Consider the following 6,100-nt stretch of genomic DNA (forward strand, 5'->3'; position numbering starts at 1 on the left):
CCTCGCAGAGTGAACCAAACATTAGGATATGTAACAAGGTTCATTATGATACCACTCATGATGTTATTCCTTTAACCCGTTCCGTGTATTTCACTAATATGCATGTAACTGATATAACATATAAATACTACCATATTTCGATATAACTGACTATGTGTTGCAACTACCGTTAATGTGTACTATTTTATAAGTATGCGTGTTTGTGCGAATGTATGGTAAAAGACCAATTACTGTTGCTGCCACGTGTAGTGGATGCGTAAGGCCCTTTCACGCCGTAGCGTGCCCTTGTACGTCGATGCGTACCGTACGCATCTTTTCAGACAAAGACAACCAAGTTTGCTAGACTTTAATTGAAATGACTTTATCCAATTTGCTGACTTCGACACATGTGAGAGAAAAGCTGTCAGGAATGTGAGGTAAATACTTGTGGGCAGGAAGGCATGTGAAGGAAAAGCTGGTGGCAGGAGGGCATGTGAGGAAAAATCTGATGGTGGGGGAGCATATGAAGGAAAAGCTGACGGGGATGTGAGGGAAAAGCTTGTGGGCAGTGGGGTATGTGAGAAATGCTACTGGGCAGTGACCGACTTGTGAGAGAAAAGCTGGTGGCAGAGAAGCATGTGAGGAAAAAAATCTCATGACCGGGGGGCATGTGAATGAAATGCTGGTGGGAATGTGAGGAAAAAGCATGTGGGCAGGGTAGAGAAAGCAATGGTCATCAGCTGGCAGACATGTGAGGGTAAAGCTGATGTGTAGGGTGCATGAGGGTAAAGCTGTTGGCAGGGGGGCATGTGAGGGAAAATCTGAAGGCAGGGGCGGCATGTGAATGAAAAAGCTTGCGGGATTGTGAGGGGAAAGCTGGTGGTAAAGAGGCATATGAGGGGAAAAGCTTGTGGGCAGGGGGCATATGGGGAATGATTGTGGGCAGTGACTGACTTATGAGAAAAAAGCTGGTGGCATGTGAGAGAAAAGATGGTGGGAATATAAGGAAAAAGCTGGTGGCAGGGGTGCATGTGAAGGAAAAGCTGGCAAGAATGTGAATGAAAAGCTTGTGGAGAGGGGAGAATGTGAGAGAGGCTGGTGGCAGGTGATAGAAAAGCTGGCAGGAATGTGAGGGAATAGCTGGTGGTAAAGGGCCATGTGATGGAAAATCTTGATGGCGGGCATATGGGAAATGCTTTTGGTCAGTGATTGACTTATGAGAAAAAAAGCTGGTGGCAGGGGGCATGTGAAGGAAAAGCTAGTAGGAATGTGATGGAAATGATTGTGGACAGGAGTGCATGTGAGAGGCTGGTGGCAGGGGGCATGTGACGAACAATCTGCTAGCAGGGCGGGCATGTGAAGCAAAAACTGGCAGGAATGTGAGGGGATAGCTGGTGGTAAATGGGCATGTATGGGAAAAGCTTGTGGGCAGGGGGGGCAAGTGAGATAAACGCTGTCAGGAATATGAAGGAAAAACTTGTGGGCAGAGGGGATGTGAAAAAAAAGCTTGTCGGCAGGGGGACATGTTAAGGGAAAAGCTGCTGGGTAGGTTGGCATGTGAGTGAAAAGCTGACAGGCGTTGTGAGGGAAAAGCTTGTGGAGAGGGGACATGTGAGGGAAAAGTCAGTGGCAAGGAGGCATGTGAGGGAATTTCTGGTGGGCAGGTTGCGACTTGTGAGGAAAAAAAATGTTGGGCAGTGCGCATTAGGGAAATCCTGATGGGAGGGGGGGCATGTCAGAGAAAAGCGGATGTCCAGATAAGCATTTTAGAGAAAGCTGGAAGGCAGGGGTCATGTGAGAAAAAAGCTGGCAGGCAGAATGACATGTGATGGAGAAGCTGGCTGGCATGTCGTGGAAAAGCTGGTGGGCAAAAGGTAACTTGTAAAGGAAAAGCTGATGAGAAGAGGTGTCTGTGGGGGAAAAGCTGGGGGGACATATGCGAGAAATGTTGGTAGGCAATGTGCATCAGTCAGGTGAGGGAATATCTGATGGGCAGGAAGTCATGTGAGACAAGATTGTGGGCAGTTTGGCAAGTGAGGGAAAAGCTGGCGGGGAGGGGGAGAATTGTAACAGAAAAGCTGATGGCAGAGCGCATTAGGGTTAAACTGGAGGCAGGGTCTTTTGAGGGAAACTTAAATTAGGAGATTAAAGATTCTGGGCTATTTTGGTATGATAGAAAAAAGATGGTTGGCACAGTCTTATTTGAGAGAAAAGCAGTTAGGTAGGGTGACATGTGAGAGAAAAGATGGTGTCAGGGGGTGATTTATTAGAGAAAAGCTGGTGGGCAGATGGGCATGTTAGAGAAAGCTAGTGGAAGGTGGCATATATGAGAAAAGCTGGTGGGCATGAGATTAAAGATTGTGAGCAGATGGGTATGTTAGAGAAAAGCTGGTGGGCATATCATGTGGTATGGGTGCACAATTCTGGGGAGTGCATAAGCGTGTGGGTGCACAAGTCTGGGGAGGGCATAGGTATGTGGGTACATAATTGTGTGATATTTTATTACAGTACATGTAATACACAGAGCCATATATGGTGTCACAGAGCAGTATATGATATTCTAGTACACTACATGTAATACACAGAGCAGTATGTGATGTCACAGAGCAGTCTGTGGTATTCTAATATAGTATATGCAATACATAGTACTAGAGTAGAGTATTATGTAACAGTACAGTACTATAGTGCAGTACATGTAATACAAAGAGCATCTTATGGTGTCAGATTACTGTGGCACGAAGTAGAAAGAGCAACACGTTTATACAATATAATTACATGTGACTAAATGTGTACATAGTAATTTAATCTGCCTGATGGGGGATTAGTGTGGTAACCTGTGTTTCTTTACCTGTACATTGCTGGCAGAGTGGTGAAGGCAGCAATGTACGACTGTCATGGTTATTAGACCACAGGAAATGGTCAAAGATTATGGAGAATGTGTGTAGGGTTGTAACAAATAAGACACAGGGAAACTCACTGTGAGGGTTAATGTACACTAGACCAATATGGCTGATAGTGTGGAATGCACACACATCCCTGTATACGGCTGGTGTTCCCGTTCTCCTCAGCTGACAGCAGATACTTAGACCATGCTCTCCCCTCTCCTTCCTCAGTTAGCACCGTATCTCCTCCCGCCAAACTCTCAGCTCCTCCAGGTGCAGCTGAAGATGTGTACTGCTCGCTGCATACATCTTCAAACTTCTGCCGGAGTATACTTCAGCACCTGCATCTGACAATGCAAACCACTGTCCCTGCCTGGTGGGGAGAATCCTTCCCTTCCACAGTGCACAGAACCCCCCAGCCTCCCCGAGCACCAACTAGGTACCTGAACACCATGATGACTGTCTTAACGTTTTCAGCCTTTAAAGAAAGCACGCTGGAGAAGTGCATAACGCCCCTTCTGTTGCACATTTTCACCTCCACAAATGATTTTTACTAAGTGCCGGCAAAGAAGTTTCATTTCAAAAACTGTTGGGTATATGACATGACATGTGAAAGGAAAGCTAGTGCACATACACAGGTTACATTAGAGAAAAGCTGGTGAGTATATGGGTGGCAGATTGGAGATAAGTTGGTTTGTCAGAGGAGGGTAAAAAGCCGCTTCTCCCTGGGGAATAACTGCTACGTCAGTCAGGGCCGCCATCAGAAATCGTGGGGCCAAGTACAATGAAGCAGGCAGGGTCCCCCCAATGAACCAGGGCCATCTTTCCGACTGGGCATGATGGGCCATGAAAAAAAAAAATCCAATAGAAAAATAAATAAATTACCTTTTGTGGTCACTATCCGGCTCCCTCCCCGGACCTCTCTTCCATGAAGGCGATTAAAAGGTAAGTTAAGGGGGGCCCTAATATATATATATATATATATATATATATATATATATATATATATATATATATATTAGTATTAGGGGAGAGGGATGGATAGAGAGACTTCAGGGGCTGAAGGACAGCGGGCAGAGCCGTGACTGTACCTTCAGCCTTAACTCCCGCAGTGGAACACATATGCGTTCCAACGACAGGAAGTTCGGCCAAAGTTCGGCATTTGGAACGCAAGTTTGCATTCCAAAAGCCAAACATCCTGTCGGTGGAACGCATATGCGTTCCACTGCGGGAGTTAAGGGTGAAGGTACAGTCACGGCTCTGACCGCTGTCCTTCAGTCTCGGCGTCTTTGCTGCTGTCTTCAGCAGGGCCCCCTGGTAAGTGTGCCGCCGGGCCCCCTGGTGAGCCCGGGCCCAGTACAAGGGTACCCCCTGTACCCCCCTGATGGCGGCCCTGACGTCAGCTATGCAATGCACCAGGTCAAATACCTTGCCCAAGCAGTTTCAACCCTTACAGTGGGACCACAGGCTAGTGAGTCCGCTGAACTTCTAGCACACACCCTGTGCCTAAGCATCAGCGTATGCCTGGCCACAAGACAAAATGATGCTCACCTCCCAGGCTTGGCCCGGACGTACTTCCTGTCACACACCGGACTGTTAGTGCCTCTAGGTTGGGACATGGGTCTCTCTCGCTCCTGCCGGCGCCTCTCCTGAGCCGCGGCCGTCCGCCATCTTGACTAAGATTGCGCATGTGCAGAAACCCTGAACTGTTAATACCTCGCCTCTAGTCTCATTGGTTAATTAATCACCTCTCAGTACTTAAGGCACCTGTTGCCCTATTACGTTGCCTGTTCTTGGTTCTCATTCCTTGAGACTCTGAGGTGTTTCCTGTTTCTGCTCGTGTTATCCGTTTGCTCTGGACAAGTCTCCTCTCCTCATCGGTAGTAGAACTTACCCGCTGCAGACTACTCTCGCTACCTCCGTTACCTGCCTGCTTCTGGACAAGTCTTCTCTTCACATCGGTAGTAGAACTTACCCACTGCAGACTACTCTCGCTACCTCCGTTACCTGCCTGCTTCTGGACAAGTCTTCTCTCCACATCGGTAGTAGAACTTACCCGCTGCAGACTACTCTCGCTACCTCCGTTGCCTGCCTGCTTCTGGACAAGTCTTCTCTCCACATCGGTAGTAGAACTTACCCGCTGCAGACTACTCTCGCTACCTCCGTTACCTGCCTGCTCCTGGACAAGTCTCCTCTATACATCAGTGGTACAACTTGCCTATTGCAGACCACTCACGTTGCTCCGTTACATGCCTGCACCTGGACAAGTCTTCCCTTCACATCAGTGGTACAACTTGCCTATTGCAGACCACTCACGTTGCTCCGTTACATGCCTGCACCTGGACAAGTCTTCCCTTCACATCAGTGGTAAAACTTGCCTATTGCAGACCACTCACGTTACTCCGTTCCATGCCTGGACAAGTCTCCCCTTCACATCATTGGTACAACTTGCCAATTGCAGACCACTCACGCTATTCTGTTACACACCTGTGCTGGACAAGTCTTCTCTACATATCCGTGGTGAAACTTACCAGCTGTAGACCATTCATGTTTCCTTGTGATATAGCTACTACTCTGTATGGTACCTATTAGCTGGACTAAGTCTACAAGTGCCTTTGTATTGTAGCTGCAAGTTGCTGACTCTTCTACTATATTGTTGATTGGTCTTTGCCTAACGTTATCCAGTTATCAAGTACTGGCCTGCTATATGCTACCTGCATGCTAAGGCACTTGGACTCTTTCCTCAATTTATCCTGTTTACTAAACTGCTGTACCATCACAGTTCCACTCTGCCAAGACTCAGCATTTATACTATTGACATTCCTTTCCTCTATTCTACTGTATGGTTCCACTGATTCACCACACTACCCAGAGGTCCGCACTTCTGGTAAGTGTAGCTACACCTGGTGAATTCTGGTAAAACTTCTAGTGCCCGTGACACTTCCCAACTCTGACATAATAGGAAAGATGACGGGAGATAAAGGGACTGCTGCAGTGCACAATAAAAGCTTACAGCTGACTATAAAACAGTCACAAAGATCAAAGTAAAGCTGCAACACACAATAACAAGCTGAAAATGGGCTGCAAAACATACAGAAAGTGCTGAACAAACCTGTATTGCACAGTGATCAGTGTTTCCCCTCTCGCCCGAGGGAATCCCACACAGGGAGCTCTAGGCAACTCCAGCTGTAGCTGAGGGATGCCAGTCCAAGTACAATAAAATGACATAAAAAAGACTG

This window comes from Mixophyes fleayi, chromosome 8 (assembly GCF_038048845.1).
Source record: "Mixophyes fleayi isolate aMixFle1 chromosome 8, aMixFle1.hap1, whole genome shotgun sequence".
Classification (NCBI taxonomy): domain Eukaryota; kingdom Metazoa; phylum Chordata; class Amphibia; order Anura; family Limnodynastidae; genus Mixophyes; species Mixophyes fleayi.